The following is a 19416-nucleotide window of genomic DNA, read 5'->3' as shown; positions in this document are numbered from 1 at the left end:
AACATAACCTATAGTTCTGTTGTTTGTGCCAGTTATGTTCAATAAGCGTGTTTCGGTAGTTTTGGTGGAATTATTTGCATAAATTTGGAATTTAAGTTCCTCACATAGGTTTATTTCCCATAAATATAATCTGGAGATTATTTTTATTACACTACTAGCTTTTCACTTTCGTTTGTCTAACGAATTGAATGAATATTAATCTAAGTTTATGTACATGTACATGTATAATTAATTACTTTAGTATCCTTTATATTTTAGTTTGATTTCATGGAGCATGGGCCGGGTGCTGGTATGGGATGCTACCTGTTCAGACTCACGGGCAATTTCCCATGGAACCAACAACAGAGCTGGTGCGGCTTGTGATGCGGCTAAAAAAGGGACAAATGGGCTTGGTACTTGCATTACATTACAAGTTATCAAACGGTGGGAGCCAAAGGATTTAAAAATTCATCCTAAATTCTTCTTTCGTCATCGATACTTTGATTTAACTGAGCCCTCACCAGCCTTTAATCGTAAACTTAATACAATCAATTTTAATACAATTTGTTTTATATATTAAAAATATATTAATGGAAGTGATATCGAAGTCATGCAGACTTTTATGTCTTCTTATATTGAGACAACAAGTCATTATAGAACTTATTTCAAAACAAACAAATTTCTTCCAAAATGAATGAAGATCAAATTTTATAGACATCATTCATTAGAATGGCCAATAAAGCCCTAAAATTATGTGATATTAAACTATAACCTAGAAGAAATGGGTATTTTTTTGCATTCTTGGTTGGTTTTTAATGTAGTATGTTAATTGCGTGCAAGGAAAGATAATTTTCTTTTATTAACATAGCTTTTACAAGTTTAAACTTATTATTATATTTAATATACTTTTTAATTTATCCGACGTTTCGCTTGCTTTTCAGCGTGCGTGGTCACGGTGTCTGAAGAAATAAGGTGTTGAAAAAAGTATCACAGCTGTAAAAAAGGTGTATTATCTGTATTTCCACGGAGTTGGTATCGACTAAAAAATGAAGGGTTTCTGCAATTGCTCACGGTGTTCTTCATTTTCGCGGATTGTTTGTATTAATATTGTTAATAATACATAGCTTCAATCCGGTAAAAAAGTGTTTTCTTAAAGATTGTTTTCTGTACAGTCTTTTACGAGTAATAAATATAATTTGTAAGTACTTTAAATTCAAAACATTTTTTAATATCTAATACAATTTTTCATTTATTTTAACACTTATTTAAACTTATAAGACTCTTGAAGTCGACTTCATAATGTCAACTTCCCGCAAGTATCATTTAGAGATTTTATCGGATTTGTTTTACACTTATTCAAGTTTAAAATTATGAAACTGCACCTGCAATGTATTAAGCACATAATGTAGGAACCCCAGCCTACTTTAGCACAGATAAATTCATGGACTTATACAACTGCTGGTTTTATCACAGTAAGGTGTGGGAGGACACTATAATTGCATAAGGATTCAGAGTTCTATAATCTGATAAGTACTTAACTAACTTTTTATTAGAGTAGAATTAAATTTTTTATTGTAATAATAATAATAATAAAAAGTCTTTATTCATTTTAAGTACATTTTCTTTTCAAAGTATAAGATTTGGAAACCCTTTTAAGTAAAAAATACCTTTGTCAGTGTTCCCAGCTCTTCCATAAACAAACTTAATTACTTAAAGTAATGGAACATATGGTTAATTTATCGAACCAAGAATCTTAATCAATCTTAAAACAGGGTAGTCCCCCAAGTAATACTAAAGAGGTCCATGCGCCTCTTTAGTATTACTTTGGAATAATACCAATTAAAAAAATAATAATAATTTTACTTGCATGATGAGGGTCTATTACCCTCTGAATTGCATTAGGTCAAAGCCAAAAATTTGTAGCTTCTTTCATTCATTGCACTGATCATGGCTTAAAGCCCATCACATTATTGCATTGTACACAATTGCTGAGTGACGAAAAATATATAGAAAAATTGGAGATGTTTTAAGTTGAGGCCACATATATAACAAATCTGTAACGGTTCTTAGGCAAAGATTTTGACTCTATTAATAATTTTGTTATCGGTTTAACCTGACAAACGTTGTGAATTTATTGATATAATAAAAATAGCCTTTATTCGAATACTATAATTTAAGTTACTATAATAATAGTTATTATTATATTCAACACTATTATATGACCTCCTGTAAAAACCTTCTCTTATTATATAAGAAAAGGTTTTTACATTATATACATATATAGTTAACCCGTATTTATATATTTTGGCTTTGGCTTTACTTTTAATAAAATAAAGAGGCAAAACTTTTCTTTTCAGAATAAGTTATATACACTATATAATATGATATATTTATTACCTATAATACCTATAATATAATGTACCCTTTATGCCACAATATCGCTATTTGTGTCAATTCAGCGACCATTGTATGAATAATTATAGTTTTCATTATTTAAATGAGCTAGACCTCTTGAGTATTCGATTTAGTTATTACCTTTATTGAGATTGAACAATTGTTTATAACGACGCAAATTTAAGTGTTTAAATCTTTGATAACCTTATTATTATATAAGACGATATTAGATTTATTTTTAAGTTCTAAAATAAGAGCATGCTAAAAAATACAAGAAACTATGAAAACATATATTTTACTCATGCAGATTAATTATATTAGAACATAAAAAGTCGATGGGAAAATAACTATTGAAAATATAACTAAATACTTAAAGCAAACAATATTACCTAAATACGAAGATTGTTGAGAATTAAAATTATATAATACACAATTATGTAATACACAAAAACTGAAAATTGAAATTTCTGTGAAAAAATAAAAAAATACTCTTCTTAATTAATATCTTTGATTAGTAAGTTTTATCATACAAATAAATAAATAAATCGTATTCTACCTTAGTCGCTAATGCCCACTGCAGTTTCTAGGTTCAGTTCTTGTCGTTACTTAATCTTTACCTAAATAGGGAAGATAGCTTGTTAGCGATAAGGCCGCTTTTAATTTTATGTTATTTGTTTTGCTTTTAATTTAATGATATAAACTATATTTAATTTTAATAAAGAAATAATATTATATTATGTACAAAGTACGTGATGCTTTCTATATTTGATAGTTGTAAATAATAACTGATTTTGTTTCTTTAAGTCCAGTTCAATAAATATCTATTAATAGCTAAAATGCCATCTATCAAACATGTATATAAGTTGTTACCAAGTATATAGCGTATTATTGTACATAATATATTATATATCCCTATACATACTAGAGCCATCTATCTGTAAAATATTTTCATCTAGAATATCAAATTTTAACTGAAATTTCCTAACAGCTGTTAATATGTTTGTTCAGTAGATGGAGTCTATTCCTAATGTAACTAAAAGTTAAACGATTTTAAAAAGTTTTAGTGAGTAACTTCGTTTGTTCCTCGTAGCATACGTGCTACGTCGTAGCACTAGTCCAAGCTTGCGGTTTAGCTCGGTAGATGACTCTTTAATGGAATTGGTATTTATAAAGTCATGACATCTATGTTTCGGGATTGGTAAACTATTAGAAAACTAAATATCTGTAAAATAATGGCATCTTTGTAACAAACCTTACAACAAAACAGTTATAACATGCGTATGAAAGAAACCCGTATGAAAGAAACCCGTTTGGGTTTCTTTCATCAGACACAAAAGTAGGGTTTTATGTAATTATATCAATAAAGGTATAAAAAGTAAGTATTTGCTCTTTTATTAATCATATATAATCTATGCTTAAAATCAAAGCCAAAAAGTGCCTACATACACCCACCTATATAATAAAGTATGACCCAAATTTAAATACGGCATCTTTTTTATATTATACGCTGCAGCCCTTAAAAAAATTAAGAGTATTTTAAATAATTCAAAATGCCAGTTCCCAACTAAATATGAAAGTCGTATAAATATTGATAGTAATCAATATTTCTTTTGGTTAGTAAATTGCAAAGAAGCAACATTCTTTACACGTACAAATTTTATTTCATTTTTTATTTATTTTCAGAAATACACACACGTTATCTTTACAGCCTATGCCTATGCCAATACGACAATTGGACTTGGAGAAAGATATAATATAATATAATAATGTACATAGAAATTAGACACAAAATCGCTACTGTGAATTCACTCTGCGAACATGTCCACAGATATGTCGAAAATCATTAAATGAAATGAAACAGTATCAAAAATTGTAATGAAAATTTGTAGATTAGAAGTGAGACCGTCACGAATATATCTCGTAACATTTGTTTCCTTGAATATATCGTTCCAATAACAAGTAAAAACGTGATGTATAATATTATGGCATATAAAAGAATCGTTAGGTATACAAAGTAAGTAAACTATAGATTAATTAACTGGTCCAAATAAAAAAGGTTCTTTATTCATCAAATGCGCCGTTAAATTGCAGAGCAATTTCTAATAAATTTAAAGGCGAGTTTCCTAAAACAACACGAGTCTCAAAGCTGATTAGGTTTACTATGCAAAACTGGTATTCGTTGTAATTGCAAATTGAGCTTTGGAAAAATTTACGAACGAAATTGAACCTCCTTTGGTACTAAATTGAATAATTATATAAGTTAGATGTCTTATTTTCTTTTAATTTTGTTAATATCGTTCATAGTACGTTAATTTATAAGCATGCATAATACTTAAAGTTTAATTATTCTGGTAACAAAAAAGGATAATAGATGTTTGTACGGAACATTTAAGAAATTCCGAATGCGCGAATTTAAAAGTAAACTTGCATCTTTCCACTAGAATTAAAAAAATATTAGTGGCGCTACAACTTTTTTAGGGCTGGGCTTCAAATTTCCCATCATTTGTCAATCTAATAGGCAAGTTGACTTTTGGGGCTAAGGCATGCCGGTTTTATCACGATTTTCTCCTCCACCTTTCGAGCGAATGTTAAATGCGCATAGCAAGAAACTCCATTGGTGCACAGCATCCAGGGGTCGAACCTACGACCTCTGGGATCAGAGTAGCACGATGTAACCAACAATGCTCTTTCCAATGGAATACGTACAGTAAACTATACAAATTGTATAAAAATACGATACGGTATATAGAGATATTTCGCAGTCAAAAATTGAAATTATCGTGATGAAACTTGACGAAACATTTCACATATTTATCATAAAATATTATAATTTACATAAACATCGGACTTTAAAAACTGTGATGTGTATTGATCGTATCCTGAATAAAAAATAATCACGATAAACTTCTGATAATATAATATTGGCTGATTTTAACTGATACAAGTATCGGTTTCATTACTAATTTATCTTTATGTAATAAATAAAGAGCCTTCTCGCCTAACATGCGTCTTTGATTGGAGTCAAGTCATCCCCCAATAAACAAATACATTTCAAGTTGGATAGAGTAAAAGTTTTAATTTAATATTGGATAGAGTAAAAGTTTCATACAACGTAAGTAGAATTACGTTTATTTCACTTCTGTTTATGGTGTTTAAAAATAATATATTAATAATATATTTTTAAAGTGAGCTTTTAAATGGTTAGTCGTTCTCCGGGGCGCTGTATGTTAACTGGCCACGAGGCGATCAATGAAAAAATGTCTGCCCTACGAGGTATTACGGGAACGAATGTTACGGGAACACAGTAACTGTCTGAATACGATAGAGTATTACATGAATAGTAACTATTGTATAACATTAACAAAAAATTCCTCCTTAAATTCTCAGTCATAATAAAATATGATAGTAAAATTAATCTTTTTACCAACGTTTGTAAATATTCAAGCAGTTTATTTCATAGCAGTAATACTAATGAACATTACGCTACTTTATGGTAATAAAAAGTATTAACCTTTCAGACACCTCTAGTAAAGAACAATAAAAAAGAAACACTATCCAACAAGTCAAATTACTAAACTAAAATATACAAAAAAGGCTAATCTTAAGACTGATGAATCAGAATGAATTATAAATTATAGGTGTAAAAAATATAAAAGGCTAATAAAACAGTGTTAAAAGTTCATCCAGAGGACCGTACGTACCAAACAGGGCTTGTATATTAATAGTAACGCATTTCCTGACATTTTATCTAGTCTTTCGGAGACCATAAGACTGACTACAGAGTCAAACGGCAGTCGTAGGAACGAGTGTTTAATGCTCTAATAAAAGTAAATCTATTAGTTATTCTGCTTCAATAATCTTAATTTTACATAATATAGTTATCCCAACGTCCACAATTACTTTGCATTCTCTCATCGGAAAATGAGGATGTAGAGAGGAAATGCCCAGACGTGGTCAATACTGGCTCGCGGCCAGACTACGGTTCAGTCATTTAAACTTAACTATGCGCTACCGAATACATTTGCTGTTAGTTTAGAATTAATGTTTGTTCCAAATTGGAGCTAGGAAACCTGAATGCCACGTTCACTAGACGGGTAGACATTTTTAACGTCAAACGGGTGTATCTTGAATATTTAAGATCATTTTCTCGCAAAGAAAATAGTTTTCAGCGATTTATGAATATAAAGAATCGATATTTTTTGTGGTAATGGTAATTAATATTGTTCGCTTCATTGCTGTGGAGTATGATGTGAAACGCTTTTTAAAACCTCTTTCAATTATAATGTCATAGGCATGTTAATCGTCCCTATACCTGAAACACGTTGTCAATTTTTTGTATATGACTTCCTTATATCCTCGTGAAGTTATTTTGAACCGTACTAGCAAGTGTTAATAATTGCGCACATATAAAAGATAGAAATGGCCAGCGTTTGATTGATGACCATTACATCAGAGTAGAGAGTCACACGCCAACCTTGTAGCATTATAAATGCTAAAAATTACTGATTTGTAAGTGTGTTAGAGGAAGGAATGTTAATAAATTAATCTGGAATTTTTACATACTACGTACGACTAAATGTTATTTTACATACACAATATGTGGCTTACTACCCATTTAAATAAAACTGCTTTAACGAAGCGTCGAGTTATGTTTTGTGTATGTACACAATATTTACACAATTACATTATACTGGAATTGCTAGAGACGATGGCAAGAGACCGGACGGTATGAGTTTAATTCCATGGAAGATGGGTCGGGCTTTGGTATGGGATGCCACCTGTTCAGACACACTGGCCCCTTCCAATCTTCATGGAACTAACAAGAGAGCTGGTGCGGCTTGTGATGCGGCTGAAAAAGCTAAACTCTGCAAATATAGGGGTCTAGGCTCTGAATATGATTTTGTCCCATTCGGTGTCGAGATCCTTGGTCCGTGGGGTCCTAGCGCGTTAAAGCTTTTTAGGGAATTATCAAAAAGGTTAGTCGACATCACAGGAGAACGAAGAGCTGGCAGCTACCTCGCACAAAGAATTAGTCTAGCTATTCATAGGGGGAACGCTGCCAGTATCTTCGGAACCTTGCCTAAAGGGACTCCTTTTAATAATATTTTTAAAAATTAAATTTTAAGGTTAGTTATTAGATATATTTTTATGTGTGTCTAAAGTGGGAACAAACCGTGATTCATGTGGTATCAAATTATTTCAGTATAATTAGTATTATTACTATTTTCTTGTGTAGCCAAGTGCACATTTCAAGGATCGTCATGCTCACTCAAATGTCATTGCTTGTGGCGGCGTCCATGCGTCGGGTTGTCTCTCTCCCTAAAATATGGCGAGGGGGCCAATGGCTGGCCATGCGTCATACTCGTGAACGGGTGCTACTTGTGGTGACTGGTCGTACTTGAATTCGTGTTTGCGGTGATATTAGTTGTTTATACTACGTCTTTGCGTGTTGTTCTCACGAGTACGTAAGTGCGTGCTCCTATTTCACCATGCCTCCTGCTGATAGAGGACAAATCTTTGTTTTTAATTTTTTTTTTTATTCTTTATTATTCAATATGTCATATGGAACATGGTGTAGTGGTTGCAGCTCCTTACAAGCATTGTGTAAAAAAAAACTTGGCGATTAAAAAGAGTGGCGGAGAGTTTATTGCCAGTTCTTCTCTTCCGTTCTACGCCCTTGATTTGAGAACTGGCAGTAAATGTAAAATTAAATTCATTTAATATTTCTTTTTTTGACGTTCATAAGTGTACATTGTTACCTACATGAATAAATAAATTTTGAATTTGAATTTGAATATGTATTATGTTTAGATAATTGTAGTTATATTATTATATCAATTTAAATTACATTATTATGTAATTCGGTTGTATGCGATACATATCAAGTATTTAAATATATAATATTTACCACGTGACTGAACGGCAAGCAGCAACACAAGATCTTCGAAGGTTTATTTCCCTTGTCTCAGAAGCTAAGACGAAGTATGAACTTCTTTTAAATAAACTCAAAAATTCTAGTAATTTGTTGATTATTATACGATTTTATTACAACTATGTTTGTGGGTCTAACTTATGTTATATGCGCGATGACAAGCAATTATTAATTAGCCAGGAATTTCATAATTTAGAATTATAAACAGATTGATTATTTTTTCTTAATAAGCTGTTCAATTAATGAGTGTGGTATATTATTAAATTCGCGGCTTCCGCTTGATTAAGAACGTGGTTCCATTGGCAAACTTCCAACAAAAGATAAAGCCTATCTGAAATGTTATATTAATACAGTTTTGATCAGTTGCATTAATGGCGAGGTCACATTAAATTGATTCAATTATACCGATGATTACTTTTGTATTATTTATACAAACGCCCTAGCAGCTAGCTTTTGCCGTGGCTATATAGTATATATTGTATGTGTCTTATTCCAGACGTTCTGGGTTATATCTCTGGTCTCTCTTTCTCTAATTTGGACAAGGAATTATGTTATATACTTCGGATGTGTTTTATTGTGGTTGCCAAGAAGACATCGCTCGAAAGAGATAGAACTTTTTTTATTTAGTTCTTTTAATTGTACTGTTTTTCTGTATCACATTAAAATTATAACATTAAAACATTACATTAATACGAAAAATTAAAAATGTGTTTATGGTTTTCCTATTATTATCAAAACATATTTAGACCGCAGTCGGTCGTAAAGGGAATTCCAGTGTTTTCAATAAGTGCAATGTCCAATAAAGCATGAGCCATAAAACGGCGCCATTGCACGTGTCATAACATAGAAACGACCGGAACTAAATGTCCTCTGTTATTTATGTACTACATATGAATTCGCTTATTTGAAAAATATGCCAGGATTTAGGTCACAATAGACGTATTGAATTGGAAGGATAAATGTTGCGCATAATACTCGACTTCATGTCAAGTAACCACAAAAATTACTTCTGGTAGTTCCAACGTGAGTGCGTTAAAGAGGCCCTTGTTGGCGGTCACATTCTTCTACTAATGCACACTGGCCGTAATATTTTTTTATTTTTAATGCTCTCAAACGTCACACATGTTAAAATGAGGTCAATCAATAGATAGACTAAGTAATAACTTATGATATTACTTAGTATTGTTAGAATATACACGTTTGAAAATGACAAGAGAGCTTAAGATGGCGCATCGCTAACCAGATCTATACAACTTTCAAAACTCTCAAGAGGACTCTTTGCATCGAATAAGTCGCATGAGTTAATTTATGTTAGGTTAATACAATTTCTTATACTACAAAATAAATAAATAATAAAATAAAAAGCCTATTCATTTCTTACAGAGAACAGAGTTAATTAATACTATTTATTACTTTATATATTGTTTTGTATCTATTTCCCATTTGTTTGCAATGTCGTCCAAACATCTCGTCAGCGGCATTCCTCTGTTTCGTTTCCCAATAGGGCCCCCTTCCCCACCGGGTCACCCTTATGGTCAATCAGAGAGTCACTACATGCCCGGCCCATCTCATGGCACTGTAGGTACGCTGCTGATTCGGCAATTTATTATGTATAATGCACATTGATATTAATGCGGCACACAGTCAGCTCCCCACGATTGTACTTAACACACGTGTGTATTTTGTGTCAGTTTCAAGTAAAGTTTTGCACTAATGAACAGTCTTTATTTATCAGTATATATATATTTCAATATCCCCTAAAGTGGTGACCCCGAAGTGATTAGCAGCACATCAGTAGCTTAAGTAACGTTTCTTTTAAGGGTCTTGTTTTATTATTTTTTCTATTGCTAAGCATGCTCCGTTCTAGTCCCCTTTGACAAGTTTCGTTTTTTCTTTTATCTTTTCTGTATTTTTTCATACTACAAAATAACTCAATACTAATTATATGTATTACTAGACTACTCAAAGTTTATTATCAAAGACTTTAGTGTTTATTGGTGTCTTGAATTTATTTTTATAGTTACGAACAAACTGAAAATGTCATTAGGGATTTAATACTTGATTTCGTGGATAAAGTTTCAATAAAAAAATCGGATTCTTCCTAATTATCATCGGCTTCTATTGTCCTCTAAAAAAACTAATAGGGTTACAGAATATTTTTAAGTATATAATATCCCAATTGAGATCACCGTCAATTGAATAAAAAATGTTAACAATTTACGTCCCAATTCAGGCCATTGTCCAATTAGAATTTATGTCACTAATTGAGGGTGGTTTTACGGCTTCGTTATTTTTATTGGAACCCTTTCAACCGCACAGAATTTTAAGCGTCAATATTTTTTACGTGTATATCTGTTTAGTGGTTCAAATGTAAAAAAAATTAAACATTACATTTTATTAAATAGTTAATTTTTTATTTAGTTAATTCTTAAAGAATAACGACGTATGCATATAAGCATATAGCAGTTCAAAATGGCGAAGAAAAACATCGTAATACAGTGGACAAATAACATTAATTTTTCAGGCATAGAAGTTTCAGGTTATCAGGTTTCAAGTTTATAAGTAGGCGCTGAAAATAAATTATGAAACAAATGCAATAAGCAATAATTCATTAAAATACACGGACCAAGATTTGATCAATAATTTTAGGTAAAGTTTGTCTAAATATAATGTAATAAAAGTAGGCACTACCAGATATTTGTACATACTCGTACAGAAAGTTTAGTAATGATCCTTAAGAAGTGTAAAGCTAATGAAATTTAATTAAAGTCATATTATTCTGTCCCGCTTCCCATGGGACATGGGACGGACATTTCTGTACAACGGGATTAGCAGAAGCCGACTTAAACAGTGCCTTTTACAACACATTATATTAATGTATGTACTTAGGTTTAAAGACATTTATTCTCATAATAGACATTAGTCACTTACACGAGAACACTTATATGCTAACGTTACAATTTAAAAAAAAAAGAAATTTGGTAGAACTTGGATGAACTTTCATTTCCGTAGATTGTACTATATATATTGTAGATTGTATTGTTTACTTTGTTGGTTTAAGATAAATTATTTTTACAAATTGCCTTATTTACTAAATATTAGAAAACACAACGAACAAACTCTGATTGAATACTTTCTGTCAAGTAAATTAAAATATTTGATGTGTTTTTAGCCTATCTTTTTCGTTAATAAATCTTACCTGTCATCAGTTTCAATATTTGAAATACATTGATTTGAAATCGCCATAATAAATCAAAATAAGTTCTCAAAGTTCGCTCAGAAGGTCAGCTAATTAAATATAAGTTTTTACTAACATGAGCAGTATATGTACATGGCTTCAGCGTGCGACTCTCATACCGAGGTTGTAGATTCGATCTCCGGCTGTGCACCAATGGCCTTTTTTTCTATGTGCGCATTTAACATTTGCTCGAACGGTGAAGGAAAACATCGTGAGGAAACCGACATGTCATGTCAGGCACTGGAGGCTGATCACCCACTTGCTTATTAGATTTATAAATGATCATGAAACAGATTCAGAAATCTGAGGCCAAGACCTCAAGAGGTTATAGCGATACTGTTTTTTTTATGTACTAACATTATACTAGAAACCTAAAAATTATATTCCATGCATCAACTGGTTGACAAACACTCATTTAGTTTTCATACTACTTAATAGCTTTCATTATTATATTTTCTCCGTATTAAAGCTAAAATATTGAGAGCAGAAACGTCATTCGCAAGCTAATGAGTTGAAAAAATACAAAATGAGACTTGGCAAAGGACTGGGTGCCTTTAGCCAAAGTGGAAATAGTCTACCGTTAAATTTTGAAGAGATTATAGTTTCATACCAAGAGGACTTAAAAATATATCAAACTTTCAATTTACATGGGTATATAAGCTATTAAGATAAAATTTTAATAGTTCTCTTTAATTATCCACGTAATTATTATATTTTTTTACAATTATTAAGAATGCAATAAAGTATACAATAAAAACAAATTATAAAAATATAATCTTATACGTAATAATTAAACAAGCAACTCTTGTGATGTCAGCTAAACTACGAACAAATGGGTCTACCTCCATATAAACCTTATTATATTATAAACCTTATTAGATTTATCGGTCGCTAGAGCGGCGTTTCGCTAACAAAGTGTGTGTCTGCAATCTTTACAAAAATTGTGACTTCCGCCTCAGATTCTTGCTTGGAACCCTTAGACCCACGTTCTCCGTTATATCTTTATGAGAGGCCCACCACGGAAAGTGTTCAAAGGAGTAGTTCGGATTAATACCTGCAGCTATAACAATTCTAAATAGCTCTGTTCTGAGACGTAACAAGCCCGAACCTACCATACCCAGACCAAAAGACTGAATAAATGTAATTGATTTAATAAATTTTGCATCCCCTTCTAAAAACTTGTGTGTGTAACTTAATTTTAAAAAAGAATATCAGAATGTCAATCATTACATATTATAAAACAAAGTCGCTATCTCTGTCCCTATGTCCCTTTGTATGCTTATGTATAATATCATCCATTAAAAAGTGGAGAAGTACGGTTAATTTTGAGGTTTCTAATGTGATGTCGTAAATAATTACATTTTTTCCGCTTACATTGCAAACGCAGGCTGAACCCTACGAGTTTTATCAAAATAATGCACTAAGTATTGTACACATTGAAAAGGTCTACAGAAGAAGTCCATGATGGTATATGTCTATCTCTTATGGATAACCCACATTTTTATATATATACAACGTTCACAGATTTTCTGTAGTGTATTTAGTATCAGCATTGCACCCGTGAGAAGCCGGGGCGAAGGTCAATAGGTCAATTAATATCCAACTATGATTCAACTACAAAGTAAATAGACAGAAGAATTGGAAATGCACGGAAGAGATATTGGTCCCTAAAATAATTTATGAAAATAGTAAAACAAGCATGCACATCAAGAGAAAACTTTTCAACACATGCATCCTACCAAAAAAAATTTAAAAATGACTACAATATTATGTAAACAGTAGGTACGTTATAAATAATTGTGGTATTTCGATACGACATAAGAAAAACGAATATGATTTTCCGTACAATGCTTAGAAGTTCCAAACATATTCATATTATGTGCATTACTTAAATAATATTTTCAATAAAAGTCAACGTAGGCTTTGGCATTGTGATGAGATGCTAATCTCAGTACTAATACGTGCTGAGATACGAGTCCGATGTTGAATATTGAATTCGTAATAGGATTGAAGGTACTTATTGTGAATGCTTATTAGATTATGTAACATTTGGGAAGAACATGGAACAGTTAATAAATGGTAAATAATAGTATTTATTAACTGAATAAAGCAACGGTAGTATTTTAAACAGGCTATAATTAATTTACATTATTACACCGATATATATATATATATATATATATACAAAAAATCTAGTAATGTAAATCATAATAGTAGAAATTGAACTTATAAAATGTCTGTTGCGAATGAAATAAATATTTAAATTATTTTAATATTAAATATATAGTTAAATTAAACCAGTTGCACCTTTTTTGGTCTGGGCAAGTTTATGTATCTATTTCATGATCATTTCTCAATCTCAATATCTAATAGACAAGAACCAACTTGTCACCTGATCACCCGATCAGCCCCTTTGCCTGAAACGGCATCGATTTCGATCTAAGGTAGGCCGGTTTCATCAGGATGACTTCACCATTCGAGCGAATGTTAAATAAGCACCTAGAAAGAAAGTCCACTAGTGCACAGCAAAGGATCGAACCTGTTTAAATATATTTTCATAATACGCGTTGTCAGTATTTACAAAGAGCTAAGATTTATGTTATAAACGAATAAACACATAAACTGAATTAATTTTAAAATGTTTATCATTTTTTAGCTTTGATATTTTACGTGTATGTAGTCCCGTCCAATTAACAAAGGGATGTACGTGTATGTCCCCATTCGAATAGAAATTCATAAAGCCAGAATGCGAAGTAATCACGAGTCACGTGTTTCAATTAGGAGCTTAATTTCAAGTAAAGTCTCCGCATTATGGAAATTAAATTTATAATTAAGACGAAAATAATTAAATTATAATACCGCTATTGTAAGGCGTTTCAATTGTTACAGTTTCTTTAAGAGTCAATAATTAAGTACGTTTCGTCGAAATGCCACGAAAATGGTGTGATTCAATGCCCATTAGTGGAGCCTACTTGTAGGCGTGGTCGGAAATTTCACTGTACCAATTTTAAACTTGGAACTTAATAAGTATTTTTAAAAGCAATTTAATGCAATCTAATTCAAATAACAATTTCTTTGTGTTATTTTTTTTATAGAACAGGTGGCAAACGGGCAGGAGGCTCACCTGATGTTAAGTGATACCGCCGCCCATGGACACTCTGGATGCTCGCGAGTGCGTTGCCGGCCTTTGATTAATTGTGAAATATGTAAAAATAAAAGATTATGGTTGTGTGTTTCTTATAAAATTCATCCGGATCACCTCGACGTTCGTCGTTTCATAACCTCGGTTATGTTAAGGCAGTTTTTGGCGCGCAACACGACCATGTGGAACCAGCTGCCCACTGAAGTATTTACGAACCAATCGATGGATGCTTCAAGAAAAGAGCGTACAAATTCTTAAACGGCCAACGTATTTGTGTGCCTTCTGGCAATGCTGTCCATGGTCGACTATATCACATAGCATAATGTGAGCCATCTGCCTATTTGCCCATTTATAATTAAAAAATCCGGTTTGTCCGCAATTCTCTTAGAAAATAGTACAAAGTTTTCACACAACACACAATTGTGTACCGTACCCTTTCATTGGATTACGTTCAATCGGCATTTGTAATATATCATTGTGACACACTATTCTTTAACTTGCGAAAGAAAAAGGTATTCTAGAAATCCATTACTTGCCAACATTAATCCCGACCGCATTAATAACAAAAACTTCTGACCAGAAATGGAATCGCTTATCATTTGATTAATACCTTTACTAGAACATTATACGATAGGAACATTATACGGTTAGGAACAAATTTTTATAACTGATTCGATATCTAAGTATATATATATATAAAGATACAAAAGCACTGTTTACGTATGTTAATTAGTTAAGTATGTTTTAATACAGACAAATAAAATTTATCAAAAAACCAAAATTATGACAAACTTTTCGTTTATAGCCACTGTATCGTAATTAAATAGTTTTTATTTATTTTTTTAATTATAAGTAATCTTACAGCTTATACTAATATAACTACTATAATTATAAGAAAGAATAATAAATAATACAGAAAGCCAAAACAGATTACATAGATAAAAAATATAACTAACTATCTCCATTGAAGCTTATCATTTAAACATATCAACACTACACGCAATACTCGTCGAACAAATTTGTTTATCTTGCCGAAGCCGCGTATAAATTATTTAAAGAGGTCTATTATGTATGAAGTTGTGCAATTATTTATTTAATTACCGTCTAAAATTCGAAATATAAACTTGTTTAATCAATTTAAAAGGGCCTTCAAGTTACACAACAGAATGAGCCTAGAAAACTAAATTCAGGACGGCCTTCTGATGACGATCTACAACCCGTATTATCATATTAAATTTCTCATGTAAAAAATTCATTTTTGTAAAGAGACATACACTTTTTTAACATGTATATATGCGTTTAAAAACTTGCGTCATAAGCAGTTCTCACGTACATACAATTAGTTAAATGTAATTTGGTAAATAAATATAAATACGTCTGTTTTTATTGTTCTTTTCTTTCATAACTTTATTCCTAAGTTATCTTTAGCTAAATGTTTTCTTTAAGAGGTGTACGAAATAAATATATAATGTAAACACTACTTCTGAAACCTGCTAGTACGAACATAACTCAACTTGGAATGTCGTTTATACCCTAGAGGTTCACCATCACGTTCTTTCTTGATTGCATGTCTCGTGTTTTAGCCACAACTGAGCATCGTCATGTGACATACCAACCAGATGGACCGATCAAGTGAGACAGATGATCCCCAAAACTGACAGAAACCGGTGGAAATAGTAGAGATGTTTTACGACGCTGAGACATGAGCTACCGATGGAGAGAGAACATCGCTAGGATCGATCTTTACCATTTCGGAAGAACTCATTTAATAATCAGTATCAGGATCTTACTGAGGAAGTTTTATATAAAAAGTAGCTGACCCGGCGAACTTTGTTCCGCCTTACAGTCTAATATCGTGTAAACTTTGTTTAACTTAATGTAGGATTTCATTTAGATAATAAAATAAAGATAACATAATACTACTTTTTTGCAAGAAGTGTGAAAGAAGAATGGCAGTTTTACACATCAAGCGTCTTTTCTCATTCTCTAGCCAATATTGCGATACTGTATGTTAAAGCACTTTCTGATATACAACATTTTACATCCATCTTTACCTTTATCTTTACCAAGGTCTTCTCACCTCAAAATCGGAACTTCTTGAATTGATAGGAATGCCATGTAATGATGCGTAGTTTTGTCAACAGATGGCACCACGTGCTGTTTGCATCCGTAAATTAATTAAATTATTTATTTTAATTCGATAACTTCTCCGATAATTTATTACATATTCTGCTATTTTGAGCGGAGAAGAATTCACAAAAGAGATAACTAACAATGGCCCAGCCGATCTTGAGTTATAAGTGGTGTAACTAACACGACTTTGTTTTATATATTTAGATTTTGCAGCGATATTGATAGGAACAGGTCATAAATTCAAAGGTGACGTTATGTAATGAAAATATGAAATAGCTTTATTCAAAATTGTACTGCATTTTCTGGATCACTGCCAAGTACCAAACTTCAAATGACATTGTTATCAGGTACCACAGTCTACTTGCCTTGTAGTGCAGAAATGTGCAAACTGTTTTTACTTGAAACGGGCACGCAGTAATAACTATTGACATTTAAAAAAATGTGCAAACTGCAAACCAAAAGTTTTTGTCCATATCTTTTTAGGAAACATTTCGCAAATTATCCTTAATTTGCAAAATGTTTCCTTAATACAAGTTTCATTAAAATCAGTTTAGACATTTTTATTGTATAAGACTTATGATCCAGTATAGTTATGGAGAGGTTTCAAATTCATTAAACTTTGTGTTGTGTGTGTTTAACACTGTTTGTGTCTTAATTCCCTTTTCTTATTACGACAATTATCGTATGCAGATAAAAAATCAACATCGTTTATCGTCATCAGATATTTGTTAGCGATAGAACACTGAACCTACTTTCCCATACTTAATATATTTTTTACTAGCTGACCCGACAGACGTTGCCTTGTACACAAAAATCATCTCATTGCAAATCTAAATCATTCTTGAATCTAATTGAACACACACAAAAAACATCAAAATCGGATATAGGATAAGTTTAATTACACACAAAAGTATAATTTATACATTATGATTAGAGTTATAAAGAGAGTTACTATTTGTGTGTATTCTGTTCTCGTTCTCGGAAAGTAAGTCCAAATTCCTGGATTAACAATCATAAAGCTCTTTTGTGTTCTCATAAACCTTCTCTAACTGAAATTAAGTTAATTATTTATTTATATATACTTAGACTTTTCGGGTGCTTTTCAGTATTCGTGAAAATCGGAGATATTTGATTTGATTTGATGTATTTTTTTCCCGCTGAATAAGTTTTTTTAAACTTTAATTTTTAAGAAATACATAGTTCGTTCTCGTACATTTCTGAATAGAAATATCTACTATAGCAATTTAATGGCTTGAATTACTTATTTTACTAATAACATTCCAGTGCCTGTATAAACGCTCAATACATAAGCCATAGCTTCTGATTGCATTTCTGCACGATTCTCTGTAGAAGATCAGTACCATAAGTTTTTGATTTCCTAAATATATTCCTTCATCATTAAGATGAAGGAAAATATTAAGGAAATATTCTTTTCAAGAATACAAACACGTTATTGCCTTGACTCAAGCACATGACAATAGGGTTTAAGAGACTTACTTAAGTTTTATTATCAAGGATTAGGTATATATTTGTGCACCTAACTTAAAAATACCAAAGAGAAACAGCACTAACAAAACTATTCAAGGATTAAGTCTTCATAATCTCTATTTGAAGGTAACTTTATTACACATATACACACCGTACATTCTCCTCAGTAGAGGAATTACCTATGGAGAATGCAAAAATTTTTATTCGGTGATAATTATAAAGGAAGCCACACAAGTTGACTTCAAAAGAAGAGAACTTTGATGTTATCTAGCCTTGCATAATATGTGGAATTAGTGTCAGTGCGTAAAAAAAGGAAAACAAATATATAATACATTCTCAAAGGCATGTTAATATATTATTTGTAAGCTGGGGTAGACGCAGCGCAGGGGAAAGGTCTTTTCTTCAACTATGATTATGTTCCCATTGGAGTAGAGGCTTTTGGGTCCTCTTATTGAAGAGCACAGAACCTTGTAGATACCGGTAACTCCAGACGTGATGCTTTCCTCGCCACACGAACAAGTATACCGTTAAATGTACAATGTCACCGGGACAAAACTTTTTAAATTTGTTTTAATTTTCGTGTTTAAGTTTTTAATTATTTGTATCATTACTAACAATCTAAATACTAAATATTTGATTGTTATGATTACTAATGAACATATTAAATATTTTTGTGAATTCAAATTGAAATCAAATGGGCATAAAATATACAACTATATTTTGAAACGATTTTTCGTATTTACACAATTCACAATAGGGAACTGAACAACAGCGCTAACTTGTCCAGTATTGATCACGTCACACCTGGATGTTTCCCAAAAACGAGTCATAGGTAACTGCTGAATAATTGAGTGTCCACCGAAGTCAACTAGCCCGCGGTTGTTCGCTACCGACTCACTCGAGTGCAACGTTGAATTGATATAATTTGAATTCGATAATTATTCCAAATTTGAATTCCACAGGCTGTGTACTATTGGGGCGTGGCTAACGTCTAAGTTTTCAACATCGATCCGAACTAATAAGTTGGTTGATGTAACAGTTAGATTTAGTTTAGCTAAGTTGTTTTAACGGTTAGAATATAATATGCGAAATCTATTAGACTGAACTGAA

The sequence above is a fragment of the Pieris rapae genome, chromosome 8 (assembly GCF_905147795.1).
Source record: "Pieris rapae chromosome 8, ilPieRapa1.1, whole genome shotgun sequence".
Classification (NCBI taxonomy): Eukaryota; Metazoa; Arthropoda; class Insecta; order Lepidoptera; family Pieridae; genus Pieris; species Pieris rapae.
The sequence above is the reverse complement of the archived record's forward strand: the minus strand, read 5'-3'. Positions refer to the sequence as shown.